This window comes from Nanorana parkeri, unplaced genomic scaffold (assembly GCF_000935625.1).
Source record: "Nanorana parkeri isolate BGI_ZX_2015 unplaced genomic scaffold, ASM93562v1 scaffold279, whole genome shotgun sequence".
NCBI classification, from domain to species: Eukaryota; Metazoa; Chordata; class Amphibia; order Anura; family Dicroglossidae; genus Nanorana; species Nanorana parkeri.
This window is the reverse complement of record NW_017306547.1, coordinates 307,471-322,913: the sequence shown is the minus strand read 5'-3', so window position 1 is coordinate 322,913 and position 15,443 is coordinate 307,471. Positions and strand designations below refer to the sequence as shown.

Genomic DNA, 15,443 nt, shown 5'->3' with positions numbered 1-15,443 from the left:
ACGGCATACCTGGCATATGTTCACACACTGATGTATACATTCCACACTTGTTAGTAAATTCTAAGCATATACATTGCAGCCTGTACATGTGCATTCACACATTCCAGATCAATGTGGATCCTGTGCACATAACTTTTAGCAAATTGACCTCAATTTTTTTTAAATTCTAGCTTTAAATAGCCAAAAGGTAAACTGGAATAATGTAGGTGAGACTATAGAGTAGCTGCGGAATATGTGTTATGAGTATTAGAACCTGAGATGTTGGCATATAAATGAAGTAAAGTTTAGTCATACTAATTTGCCAGGAGTTTCTTTTTTTAAATGGATGATTTACATATTGGGCAATAGTGGTGAACAAACTGATTTACCATGTTTGGAAAAAAAAAAGGCCCACTCTGTCTAAAAACCCTCTGCATTACTGTATTACTACTGCCCTAAAACGGGCCATGTGGATTAGAGCAATGTATCTGCATCCTACTGACCTAGTGAGTGCTGTATATTGCTACTACTACTTTAGTCAACTAGGACTAAAGTAGTGGTAGCAATTTTCATACCTATATTTCCATGTAATCAAGTCTTGTCCATACATACAGCACCTAATTACTAACCAAGTATCCATATTTTTGTAAAGAGAAGAATTGTACTTACCACTGTAAAATTCATTACTTTCAATATCCATATCGTCATTGCTAAGTTAACAATCATGGTAACCAATAGCAAAAGGACAAAGAAGTATAAACACCTCTTCCGCCATCCGTAAATGCCCACTGGGTAAAATTGAGCGTTTTCAGTCCGTAGGTTATTTTGTTGTGTGGCCAAAATGTACTGTTCTCGTGTCATCTAAAGCAATAAAAAAAGGAAAAATTAACAAATGTGCAGCAATATAAGTTTATTTTGCAGTTAAACACAATTATATAAGCCTAAAAAAGAATTTGTAAACATTTTGGATTCTTTTGCACATCTTTACACACTTTTTCATTGAAATGTAGTTAATCTTTAACAATGAACTATCTTATTCTACCACCATCTGCTGTAGGGTAACAACATTGATCTTCCATAGATACAGTATGGTGAAAAGAATTAAATCTGATAATCTGTACACAAGTTTCTGCACTGGTCTTTGCTCTGTCTTAATAAATGATCAAATAAGATATAACCTTATCTCTACACCCCTATGTTTTCTGTCCTTTAAATAGCCAATTAAGTCCAGACAAAGAACCTGTTTTTTTCATATGAATGCTGTCTGGGTAAAAGAAAAACAATATTTTCTATTAAACATAAATCTAACTTTATCCTATCACCCTCCCCATCCCATGTGTAAAGACATCAAATCAGTGGGATGCACCCCCAAGGGCTGTGACCTACACTGAATCTGGTGGTTCTTCGATCCAACATACCAGTATAGACCATATCATAGAGGCTTTCTACTTGCAGGCTAAGGTCTTTTGTCACAGTTGCCCTCTGATTGAAGGGATGTCATGGGAACTACATATGACATGAGGAGGAAGAGGGCAGTTATATGTATATTTAATAAAAGCAGTGCTATCTTATCAGTAAAAAAATACCTTTTTTTGGAAATCCTTGCCAAATGAATTAGTGGAAACATCAACATTATAATGTTCTTCTGTCATTAAAAAGTAAACTGCATTTCTTAATAAAAACACTTTTGTGCCTTTTTTGTGAAAGTGTTAATGACCCAATTTTCTAAGTGTAATATTTAACTACTAAAGTAATTTGAGCATGTATTCACAATTCAGCAATGTGGGAAAAAGCAGACTGATTTTACACAGTCTAATTTCTGTTTCTAATACTGTGTTTAAAAAAATTCAAATGTATGGTACTTGGCTAGGAATGTGTTATCATGCACATCAAGTAAACAGGCTGTACACATAACATTTCTCACTGACTCAAGCTTATTCTTGACCTTCTTACAGTTTTCAAGCAGATAACAATTTGGAGCATGCTGTGAACACAACAAATTCCTTTAGTATATATTCTGTGCAAGTGAACTGATTGACACTTGACATATGTATTAACTCTTTCACAAATGGCATGAAAAAATGCTATGAAAAAATACTAATAAGTTAGTTTAAATGGTCTGTTCAACCTTCTGAAAATAATTACTGCTAGCATTGCAGTGCCGTCCGTCCGTTTTTTTACTACGGGCGGACGGCAAGAGGTTAATCCATTGCCTAATTATTGGGCAGCACTTTTGTCTATTTTGAAACACTACCTTGTATTGTTGTTCGCTGGCCCTGGTCTTTCCCACCTCCTGAATGTTCCTTAATGTGTCCAGCCAGTCAGACTCTCATAGTAATGGACCAAAAGGAGCTTATGGATGGGTCATCAATCAACCACACCAGAAAATGTCATACTTTGGTCGGCCGCCAAGCGTAATGGCCACTATGTGAATCAGCTCTACTCGTCTAAGCCCTAACAGTGACGATCTTTACACCAATCTGCCCTCTCACCCAGCTGTCTCCTGCGATCCCCCTATGATTTAATGGTGTCAGTCACAATGACAAAAAGTGGTAAAGGTCTTCACAAACCCTAGAAATGGACTGATTTTTATCCGGCTACTCAGTCAGGAGGAGGAGGACTGGCTCCATGCACTTTTCCTCTGACAGAAAATGTCATACTTTGCAGACTATAGCAGCCCAGGATTAAGTGTAGAGGGGCTACAGAAGACACCAACTAAAGGTAGGCGCAAGCACTACTTGTTGCCTAGGTTAATGATAGCTCTCATACTTTCATATTTACAGAGCTGTAGTACTGCCATACTCATACAAAGAGAGGCACAATGACAGCTAAAAAATGGCAGACTGCAGCTGTTTAAGTAGTGCAGACAGTAAAAATAAATAAAAGCTTACAAAATATTATTGGCTGTTAATGAAATTTGCATTTTTCTAAAATTTTGTCAGCTAATGATAAAAACTAAACATTTACGCTGACAAAAAATTAATTTGATTTAATTTTGGATTTTTCTTTTTTCCGAGATTTGGGTCCGAGCGATGTCTCTTTTCGTTATTTGGATTCTGATCTTTCGGAATTCCGTTTTTGTTTCCGACAGGGTTTTCTGATTGGCCTGAAAAAGGTCACGTGTCCGAATTTGTTTCATTTTGAAAAATGCATCTGTGTCACAATGTCCGGGAATCCATGGTCCTTGGTGCTTGGCTGTTAGCCTATAGTGTTTCACAAGGCTGCAGCCAATCTGTACTCCTCCTCCCCTATTTAGCCAAACCTCACTTGTTGCTCTGGGTTTGAGCAACACACCTTATCTCTTGTGTCGGACCCCTCATGTTCCTTGTGACGCCTGAGATTGGCATTCCCTGCACTTTATTGGATCCCTGTGCTTTTGGCTTCCCGTTTAATCCCGTGGATTAGCTGTTTGGCCTTGTTCCCTACTTTGTTCTCGAAGTTCCTGAAATATTTTAAGTTTCCAGTGTGTACCTTTTGTATATTGCTTGAGACCTCCCTTTGCTTTCTCCTGTGTGATGTGAGTCTTGCAGTACTGCTTCAGTGCTCTTACTCTCCAAGCCCTGTGTGTCAGTCTCCCCCCTTCTACCTGGATTCTCCGTACTTATGTCTGCCTTTCTCCTGTGTACTGTATTTCTGAGTACGTACCTCACCTCTGTGTTTTGCAGGTTTTTCCTGTTCTCCAGTGGTCTCCATTCCATATATCTGTGTTTGATGCCTCCTTGTAACGTACACTCCCTGTGTGCATTCACCACATTGTCCTGCTCCTTGTATATATCTTCTGTGTATCCTGTTTCTCCTTGTACGCATGTTTCCTGTGTGTATCTGCTACCTCCATACCTCTGTTCAATGCACATCCCTTGTACTTTGTTATACCTTGTACCTTCATATTTCGAATCAACCTCTTGCTACGCACCTTCCCTGTGTACCACGGTCTCCAGTGTCTCTGTGTTGCTTTCCTCTTTTGTGTATCTTGTGCTGTGCGTTTTGCACTTTTAGTTGTGTTTTTCCTCTTGTGTACACAGTTACGATCCTTTACATTTTGTCTTCAGCTTTCCTCCCTATGTGTCACTGTGTCTTGTACCCTGGTGCTGCCACTAGCCCTCTGAGTCTGTGTGGGTGCACTAGAGGGCCACAACCTGGAAGGTGCCTAGCAGCCAATCATCCTCACCATTGGAGGGTCTTCTACAGAGCCTCCAATGGTGAGGATGACTCTTGTCATCCTCACCGTCCCCGATAATGCACATACTCTTAATCCCCTGTGACCTATATCCCAGATATCACTTGTACAGGACACCAGAGGATGGGTCTTGGGAGAGGTGTGAATTTCCCTTTGTTTGGGTTGTGGTCCCTTTAAGGGACAGAAATGGTTTAACACCTGCTGCAGGAAGTGCACTCAAAAGGATAGGAAGAAAGAGACAGCAGGTGAAAGAGAGAGAAGCACTGAGTAATGTGTTCAGACAAAGCTGTGAAGCAGACTAAGGTACTGGTGCAGTGAAACAGCTGAACTTTACGGGCTGAGAGAAACTCTAAGGTTAAGAATGTGATAACCTTGTGGACTAAAGCCATCCAAGCCGGTGAGGCCTATTATTATTTTCTGTGCTGAAGCAAACTGTAAAGTTTATAATTTCTATGCTGAAGGAAGCAATCTTTTAAGTTGTTTTGCTGTGCTGAAGAAAGAAAGGACTGTTTATGTTGCTGCTGTGGAAAAAAATGCTGTTTTTCTGATAAAGCCTGTGTCCTGCAGTCCAGCTAATTCCCCAAACATCACACACTCCAGTCCCTGACTCCAACTCGCTCCTGAAGACCCAGAGTTCTCGTGCTCTAGTGCCCTGGTCCCCAGGTTCTGACAGTACGAATGCACAAAATTTGCATTCAGAACTAAATGAAATTTGCATGTCTAATAAAAACATAAGAGGTGAAGTTCTTAAAATAGAGTACCAAATAAAACCACATATGCCCTTAAAAATAGAAAAAAATATTTAGTAACACAAATTAGTTATAGTTATAGTTATAGTAAAGTTAGCTGACACATACTGATGCTGCTAAATTTGTCTGAGAATTTAAGTATCAGCAACAAAAGGTTTATCATTAACCCCTTCATGACTGAGCTTGTTTTTGGTTTCTGTTCGTAAATGACTGACACACTTTTGACATTTTTGCTGTGTGATTCTTCCACGTCAGTAATATACTTTCTTACAAAGTGCACCCACACATATTATATATTGTTTTTTAGAGGACAGATAGGGCTATATATTTATATCACATATGTGTGTCTAACGCCTCACTTAGGACAAATACAAATTAAAAAAAGAGGAAAAAACGTAAAAAAAAATTTTTTTTCCAAGTTTTGATTTGTAGTATTTTTTTTTAACAAAACCAGCACAGCTAAAAAAAAATGCAATACATACATTCATTTATTTGTCCCTTATTTTTAATTTTTTTACACTTTTCACTATTTTTTTTAATTTATTTACACTTTTCACTTTTTTTATACTGACAAATTTTATTTATTTAATTATATCAGGCAGTCATTGTGAATTAATCTCACTATTACTGCTTGATAAATTAATACATTTTTTTTATTATCAGGCTGCTTCAAACTTCAGAACAGCCGATAATAAGTTAGTGACACTGATCCTGCAGCAGTTCAGGATTCAGCTGTCAGTGAATGTTTCAGAAAACTTAAACATTCTACTTTCAAGAATAGATACATTATGTGTCTAATACATAACATTTTGTATCTATTCTTGAAAGTCAAAAGATAAAAAAAAAAAAAGCCAGTATAGCTTGAGAGAGATATCTCTCGATCTATACGAGCTGTCAGAATGCCGGCAAAAGCCGACATGTGTGTCTGCTTTGCTGTGACTCTCAGACACCCGATATTAAGGTATCGGGTGTCTGAAAAAGGTTAACCCTTTCAGTAATGGATCTCTAGATAGTTAGACATCTATTACTGAAAGGTAACCGCTGATTCTCAGCGGTTAGCAGCCTTCTAGTGCAGCAAATAACTCGTCACGTACAGTGTACGTGACGAGTCATTTGGTCCCTTTGTGGCTGGACGTACAGTGTACGTCTCCCGTCACGAAGGGGTTAATAAGGAAATACAGCATTATGATTATCATATCTGGGCTCACAGTGTATTATCAGAACCGGATTTTAGTTACACACTGTCCAAACCCCTTTTAACCCCTTCATGACTGAGCTAGTTTTCAGGTTCTGTTCATAAATGACTGACACATTTTTTACATTTTTGCTGTGTGGTTCTTCCACGTCAGTAATATACTTTCTTACTAAATGTACCCACACATATTATATATTGTTTTTTAGAGGACAGATAGGGCTATATAATTATATCACATATGTGTACCTAACCCCTCACTTAGTTTGAATAAAATAAAAAAAATGAGGAAAAAAACTAGAAGAAAACACTTTTTTCACAAGTTTTGATTATTATTATTTTTTTTTAGAATTTTTTTATATTAATTATAGTATAAAAAATATATTTATATATAATTTATATTTTCCTAATTTTGTTTTACACTTTATTTTAATTTTTTTACACTTTGTAAAAAAAATAAAAATAAAATAAAAAAACTTTTTTTTTCTTTGTCAGTTTATATCAAGCAATCACTATGACAGCTTGATAAATTAACTTTTTTATTTTATTTTTGGCTATTAGGCTGATCCAAACTTAGGAACAGCTAATAATAACCTTAGAGACTGATCCTGACTTTAGTCAGATTCAGATCTCACTAAAAGCTCTTTGATCGTGCCTAGACGATCAGAAATGATACATTTCACTCAAAAGATATACATTGTATCTTTTGAGTGAAATGTATCTAAACATCGGGCTCTCGAGCTGTCAAAACAAATAGCAGAGAGGTGAGGTGAGTCACTGCTGCCTCTCTGCTATTTTGAGCTGTCAAATACGGGATCGCAAATTGCGGTCCTCTATTTGCATGTAACGGCTTCATTCTTTCATTAATGAAAGGAAGAAGCTTTTACAAAAAGCTTAATTATTTCATTAATTAATGCCTCAATACTGAGACATTAATGAATGACTGTTAAATGCTGAGAATCAGCAAATACCGGCATTACAAAGCCTGATATAACTCGTCACGTACAGTGTACGTGGCCAGTCATATAGGCACAAAGTGACAAGACGTACACTGTACGTCTCCCGTCACGAAGAGGTTAATGTTTTGCATAATGTGGACTTAAATTGATATACATGCAAGGCTGATACACCCAAAATATATTGATAAGTGCATTGAAATGTGGGGAAATGGTATGGATTCATTTGCCAATAGACTTACACAAGATGCAAAAAAATTAGGAAGTTGCCTTGCTTCCATACTAAAATTCTGCCATCAAAGGCCCCATAGTGTGCATTCTTACAAATGTGGGTCCAGTTACTATTTATCTTTAACATTAATGCATCAATGCCTCTATATTTGTTAATATGCTAATTACACATTAACTAAGGTTTGAAAAACAAGGTCAACATGGAAATAACAGCAGTATATACAAACACATAAAATACACTTTTATGATGGCGCTAACTGGTAATTTATTCTGTTAGAATAATAACAACAAGGCTTTTTAGAATTTCAGGACAGAAACACTATCATGCTGTTAATGCATTTATACTACCCGTAAAGAAATTGTATTATTTTCTAACACCAAAATAATGCACATGGATTTACATGTTAATTATTTTGTTACTGATGATTTTCTGAGAGCAAATCAAGGCCAAAAAAAACATCCAAGTCAGCTAAACCTATAGGATTTTCCTTGATCCTTTAGAACCCAAAGGAAAAAGTAATGCATGCTTCTGACAAATAGCAATAGCTGGATCATAGTGCATGTTTTCCAAACCATATATTAAGCAGGAAGTATCCTTCTGGACAGAAATGAAGTGAGCCTGTCACTTAGCGCAGGATATAAAAGTAAACGTGTGCTTTGCCCCAAGCAGGTCAAAGCAACAGGTTCACTTTAATGACAGCTCCACTAGTAGCTAATACTTACCTTTCCTTTGTCCCCCCCACCACTAGGGTTGGGCTGGATGTTCGAGTTGAATGTGAGTTCAACTCAAGCATCGCTGGTTCGTGTGTTTGCCGAACACACCAACTATAGGGTCGTTTGGCGGTCTGTCGACCACTGAACGCCCCACAAAGCAATGCGCCTTGGGCAGCCCTAATTAGCTAAAGTCTTGCACCTGACCACATTTCAGGTGCAAGACTTTGCCCAATCAGGGCTCAGTACTCTGTAAGAGCCATGATTGGCAAAGTCATCATGGCTCACCTGTCAGATGACGTGAAACTGTACACAGTTGGGCAGAACTAGCTATCACCGCGAGCTCCACCCAATTGTTTATGTTTTGCCGGCATCTGTCAAAATGCCATTATGCAGCGGTCTTCGTTTTTTAAATCTCTGTTTATTTTTTAATTGTTTTCTTTTTTCTTTTGTCGAGTCGTTGTTGTGGACAACACTGGACGTCGTGATTGACCCTGGATTACATTGATGGATCAATTTAAAAAAAAAAAAAAAAAGACTTCAAAAATCCTTTGGTGTGTTTTTTTTCAATTAAAGGATTTTTTTCTAAAAGTCTGTTTTTTTATTTAAATTTTATTTAACCCTTTAGTGAATGGGTAGAGGTACAAGTATCCCTTACTCATTCACAAGAGGGTGGCATACCTGGTGTGTACCCTGATGTGAATAAGCCCCCTGCCCACACCCCCACAACCAACGCCCCAGGGCTTGTGGGGAAGAGGCCCTTGTCCACATCGGCATGGGGACATGCCCATGTGGACAAGCCCTGGGAAAGCCCTGGGAAAGTAGGCGGGGCAAAACGTGCCATGGTAGTGGACGCTCAGCTGTGATTACACCTACATGTCAGGTAACAGACTCCTGGTGAATGAAAACTAACAGCGCTGTTCAACTATCAAACTGGAACCTGCTATAAACTGCCTGGGATTATACCGAAAACAAAGAAACCCCTTGAAACTCAGATGTCCTGAAGCCAAAGACATTTCTATATTGTCTTACCAGCCACTGGCTATGCAAAGTGAAATGATCTGGACCGCCCTGGCTATCTGAGATAAACTGGCCCGGAACGACACAGCATCTGTGAGTACCTTCACATTCTACTTACATAATGTAAGGCTGGAAACTTTCCTATGTGTGACCACACGTTAGGTGATATTTCACTGTTAACCTAGTGGAACTGTGTTTCTATACATGAAGCCAACACCGGATGAGGATATCTGCATTCCACTCATTGTATCACATTGTAGCCGGGGCCATAAAGGAAACAACTATTCACTAGCCACACTATCCTTTTGGGATACCAAGATTTCCACATTCTGTGGAGGGGTCAATTGACTTTAGCAGCAATTCCAACTGCTCATTGATACTTTGTATACTGAATAGGGACACACACAACATAACCTTTCAGCGCTGTCTGCTCAATTATCCAGAGCTACACTGACTTAAATATTTATGCTGATCAGCTTGTCCGTGTATGCATGTCTTGCAGCGAGTTTGTGTTGGTTGGATAAACCATTTTTAATTGTTTTTCTGGTGGTGGCCTGTTGGTCTGTTTTTGATGACCCTTATTTTTAACCATATTGAATAAAATTATATTTTTGTACCACAGTAGGCATTCCGACCCTCATTATACTGTTCTTGATCTGATCTTCTTTAGATCATTACACCCTTTGTACTTGTGTTTTGCATACAGTAGAGGGTTGTTGAATGCCACATAACTGTGTGATTTTCACCCAGCATAAGGGTTAATCCAAATTGGGCCTGGTTTCTTGGTATAACTTTCTATTATTCGTTATTTACTACTACCCCTGAACTCTTCAAACCTTCCTTACTTTTAGTGGAGTCTTTCCAGATCATCTTTGGTCTTTTGTTGTTCAGACAGATCTCCACCTCACTAAGGTTGCCGACCCCTTTTTTTAGAACATACAGTATATTTCTGTTTATAAAGCATGGTTAGCATAATTTTAAGATTATTCTGGATTGGAATTTTAAAATTCTCCCAGTTTGGTAGCACATGAAATTCAATCATTACAAATTTTTTTTAACCACAATATATGATTGTGATATAAAATATAGGAATATATTAAATTAAGACCGTATCTAGGTATAGTACAGACTATTTTTACCCTAATACTACTGAGTAAATAGCTGTTAGTGTTATGTTGTTCTTGGCATGCAAATAAAACATGTATCTCTTTCTTAGCTGTATGATTTGACTCTACTACTTCAACTACCACTGCTACTTAATTCTGTCTTCCTAGCTGGACAATCAGGCACTATTGTTAGAACAATAACTACTACTATTATTGTAGTTATTGCTCTCTTTCTAGCCAGATAATTTGACACTACTACTAAAACTACTACTAAAACTACTTTGTCTTTATGGGGAGGATTTACTAAAGACAAATACATTGTTCACTTTGCAATATAAAGGTATTTTCCCTTAACTTGGAGAATTAGATAAAACTCTCCATTAGACTCCCATCATCCAATCATGTAGAAGCAAAAATATACTTTTTTCTTTGCACACAACTGGGTATTCTTTGCAAAGTATATTTTCAGCACATTCACTAAACTAAGGGACAATTCCCCTGAACATGAACCGCCTATTTGCCTTTAGTAAATAAACCCCTATGACTCAAACTTTAAACCTGTAGTACATCTGTCGCACAATCTGCCTCACAGCATTGCCTTGCTGTGCATCATAACTGATAAATGTCTCCCAAAGTCTGTTGAATATCAAATGATTCTGTTATTTAAACTTTTCATCAGACCATTGCATTACATATTTCCCTAGCCATTCTAAGTAGTCATATGAAGTTTTATTGTGTTTTGTTGTAATAACAAAATAATTTTCTAAAAGATTTTTGTATCCTCTAGTCAATGCCTTTGTTCTCATATGTATAATAATTAAAATATACATAGTTAAAGAGGTTTAATAATTTAGATCCAAGCTTTTCTATTAAACCTAAAGTAATAGTTTTGACATTAGTGTCAACTAGGCTTAAGTCAGCATGTCTTTTTTGATATGGCAATTTACTTGGCTTTATGTGTCAATTAGAATTCCACATTCCTGCTAAGTCAATACAATTAGATTACTACAGAGACTTCATTACAGCCACGAGCAGGACCGCAGCTGAGGTGTATACAATTTTCTCCCTATGATGCCAACACAGCTAAACTGTTTTTTAAAACAACTGCCGTTAATACTACAATATGCTGTCAAACAGAATATACAATCCGCTGGTAAAATGTGGTAATAATTTCACAAATATGACCAGCCTTGTACATGTTAAAGGTTTAATTTTTATAAATGTAAGAATACTAGAATTCAAGGTTCTCTCTGCAGACTTAATACACTGAAATCAATTCTACAATTTGCTCCCACACTTTTTAATACTTCATATTTTTTAGAGGCTTTGGCTTAGCCTGTTGTCTTCCATTTCTTTTTAAGCCATTCATTTTGAACCTGACGTTTCATACTGACATACTTTCAGTAGATGAATATAGTTCTTAATTTATTTTGTCAGCCTGTTTAAATCTTTCTTGTGCCTTTGACCAAACTATCAGTGCCCGAGTATCAAAACCCTTTGATGAAGATGAAAGTTCTAAGAGCAAAGATGTATTGATGATGACCTAGCTATTCCCATCTCATGACACTCAGTCATGTTTGATGTGTAGGTTAATGTAGAAATACACAATCTCTGTTTTCATATAATGCTGCATTATCCTGGTGATGTTAAACTCTGTCTGTCAGTTATATTCCTGACACATTAGGATTCTAATGGTGCATAATGCAGTTTGTTAAAATTCCACATTACTTCACATAATTATATCAGTCACATAGTATATAGTTAATAATACAATGTTCATCATTTGCAATACTTGCTTATTTTTGGATATAATTTTGGATAATATTTGGATGTCGCAACACTTCTTAAAACTCAACCTTTCAAAAACTGAGCTCATGATATTTCCTCCCACCTGTGCACCTTCCTCCAACTTTTCCCTTGAGATTGTTAACACAACTATCCAGCCCTCCCCCCATGCCAAGGTCCTAGGTGTCATCCTTGACTCGGACCTCACCTTTCTTCCCAACATCCAATCACTATCCAAATCATGCCGCCTTCACCTTCGTAACATCTCCAAAATACACCCCTTCCTCACCAAGGAAACCGCAAAGTTACTCATCCACTCCCTTGTTATCTCTCGTCTGGACTATTGCAACTCCCTCCTCATTTGCCTTCCACTACCCAGGATATCCCCCCTTCAGTCTATCATGAACACAGCTGCTAGACTCATCCACCTAACCAACCACTCAGTGTCTGCAACCCCCCTCTGTCAATCCCTGCACTGGCTTCCTATAGCCCAAAGGATAAAATTCAAAATATTAACAACCGCGTACAAAGCCATCCACAACTCTGGCCCCGGCCATATCTCCAACCTGGTCTCAAAGTATTACCCTAACCGTCCCCTCTGCTCTTCACAAGACCTCCTGCTTTCCAGCTACCTTATCAACTCATCCCATGCTCGCCTCCAGGACTTCACTAGAGTCTCTCCCATCCTATTGAACTCTCTACCCCAACCTATCCGTCTATCTCCCACACTGACTGCCTTTAGGCGATCCCTTAAGACTCATCTCTTCAGGGAAGCCTATCCCACCTCAACCTAACCACTGAACAATCACTTTCTCAAACAATCATCCCCGTGCAGCTACCTCCTCATGTATCACTTGCCCCTGCCTTTTAGATTGTAAGCCCTCAGGGACAGGGCCCTCCTTACCATCTTGTCTTGAATTGTATTGTGACTGTAATGTCTTCCTTATATTGTAAAGCGCTGTGCAAATTATTGGCGCTATATAAATCCTGTATAATAATGATAATATATTACAACGATAACAATAAAAAGCTGTAAAATATGTGTATAGCAAAATACAAATGATAACTAACTAATAAACAAATTAAGTACTAATTACTGAAAAAAATTGAGAAGGAATGTATTATCTTCATTTCTGAGCCTTGCTTAAATACAAACTTACATCAAATTTTTTATCAGTGGGAAAAACAAGAAAATAATCAGCTGATTTGAGGTTGGACTGAATTTATTTCAACCCTAACTATAAAAATTGCAAATGGTCTCAGACTTTTCTTTCATTGCTTTTGACTTTTTTTAACCAAACTGGAAGAAGAAAAAGGAGGAGGAGGAGAAGGAGAAGATATTAGTGAGATGCAGCAATAACATTTAGCTCCTCCTCCTCCTTCTTCTTCAACCAGCTGTAGAGACTGGTTGACATGCATTTGGAGAGGGCAACCCTAAACCGCAGTTAGTCTATGGGTGAGATGCAACTGTGATCATTATGACTGTCAATAATGATGATCACTGCATCAATTAATGGCTATCATGGTACACTACTCTACTACTGCTGTCTTTAAGAAAAAAAGAGTAATTTCTTAAAGACAGCAGTAAAAAGTAATGTAATAGATATATACACACACACTATATTACCAAAAGTATTGGGACGCTAGCCTTTACACGCACATGAACTTTAATGGCATCCCAGTCTTAGTCCCTACGGTTCAATATTGAGTTGGCCCACTCTTTGCCGCTATAACAGCTCCAGCTCTTCTGGGAAGGCATCCACAAGGTTTAGGAGTGTGTCTATTGGAATGTTTGACCATTCTTCAAGAAGCACATTTGTGAGTCCACGTACCGATGTTGGACGAGAAGGCCTGGCTTGCAGTCTCCGCTCTAATTCATCCCAAAGGTGTTCTATCGGGTTGAGATCAGGACTCTGTGCCGGCCAGTCAAGTTCCTCCACCCCAAACTCGCTCATCCATGTCTTTATGGACCTTGCTTTGTGCACTGGTGTGCAGCCATGTTGGAACAGGAAGGGGCCATCCCCAAACTGTACCACAGTTGGGAGCATGAAATTGTCCAAAATGTCTTGGTATGCTGATGTCTTAAGTGTTCCCTTCAGTGGAACTAAGCCCAAAGCCAGAAAAACAACCCCACACCATAATCCCCCCTCCACCAAGCTTTACACTTGGCACAATGCAGTCAGGCAAGTACCGTTCTCCTAGCAACTGCCAAACCCAGACACGTCTATCAGTTTTCCAGACAGAGAAGTGTGATTTGTCACTCCAGAGAACATGTCCCCACTTCTCTAGAGTCCAGCCGCGGCGTGCTTTACACCACTGCATCCGACGCTTTGCATTGCACTTGGTGGTATAAGGCTTGGATGCAGCTGCTCGGCCATGGAAACCCATTCCATGAAGCTCTCTACGCACTGTTGCTGTGCCAATCTGAAGACCACATGAATTTTGGAGGTCTGTGGCTATTGACTTGGTGACTTCTGCGCACTGTGCGCTTCAGCATGCGCTGACCCCGCTCTGTCATGTTAAGTGCCGTATCACTCTGTGGCTGAGTTAGTGTTGTTCCCAGTTGCTTCCACTTTGTTATAATACCAACAACAGTTGACCGTGGTCTATTCAGTAGCAAGGAAATTTCATCTGAATCCAATGATTTGGAGGGGTGTCCCAATACTTTTGGCAATATAGTGTATATATCTATATATAGATATAGATATATACATATATCTATCTATATATAGAGATATATAGATATAGTCTCAAGGCTCACATCTATGGCTGCTGAATTAACTGCTAATAGAAAAATAGGAAAAGAGTGCAACAATCTTTGTGCATTATCTAAGTGACACCAAAGGTGGAAAAGAGGTGTGATGTATGCATTCATAAAAGAGAAGGCCAGCATGTGCATCATCTGTGGGGATCCGATGCAGTACATAACTTGTTAAGTAGAAACATCACTCTAAGGGGTCTATTCAGTAAGCTGCCGAAGGATCTAGCCATAGCTTCGGCTGATCCTTTGGCTAGCTTCAGCCCCAGGACCCCTTCGGTTCAGGAGAACCGAAGGGCTGATGTACGGGCTATTCACTATAGCCCGTACAGCTCCCGAAGTTGGTTGAGAAGCTTAGTCGGGCCAAAGGCATATGCCTCGGCTCGACTGAGCCGCGGTGAAAGCTGAAGCCACTTTCAGAGGGATCAGCAGCCCTGGTTACCAGCTAACCAGGGACGCTGTCATTACACACTGAGAGCGGCTTCTCCGTGTTCTCAGTGTGTAATGACAGATACCTGGTAACCAGGAATCTGTCATTACTCTCCCGGACGCTCTTGGAGTCTAATACGACTCCCGGACGCCGGGGAGAAAAACACTTTCTCCCAGAAAGGTTCACTCTGCTCGATCGAGCACAGAGTAAATCTTTCTCTGCTCGTTTTTTTTTCTTCTGACATCGAAGTCGTTGGCTGCCGTCAGAATAAAAAAAAAATCACCATAGGAATGCATTGTGAGATTCCTATTTGGCTATTTTAATTTGCAATAGCCAATAGCAAACTAGA

General features: G+C 38.8%; 1 long non-coding RNA gene across 1 annotated transcript in view; it reads right to left on the bottom strand.

Moving 5' to 3' along the window:
* Nucleotides 1-653: 653 nt before the first annotated feature.
* LOC108787697 overlaps nucleotides 654-15,443 on the bottom strand; it is a 275,469-nt gene continuing 260,679 nt past the window's right edge. Inside the window, exon 4 of the long non-coding RNA XR_001941284.1 lies at nucleotides 654-840. This is a non-coding gene — a long non-coding RNA (uncharacterized LOC108787697). The remainder of the gene's footprint in view (nucleotides 841-15,443) is intronic.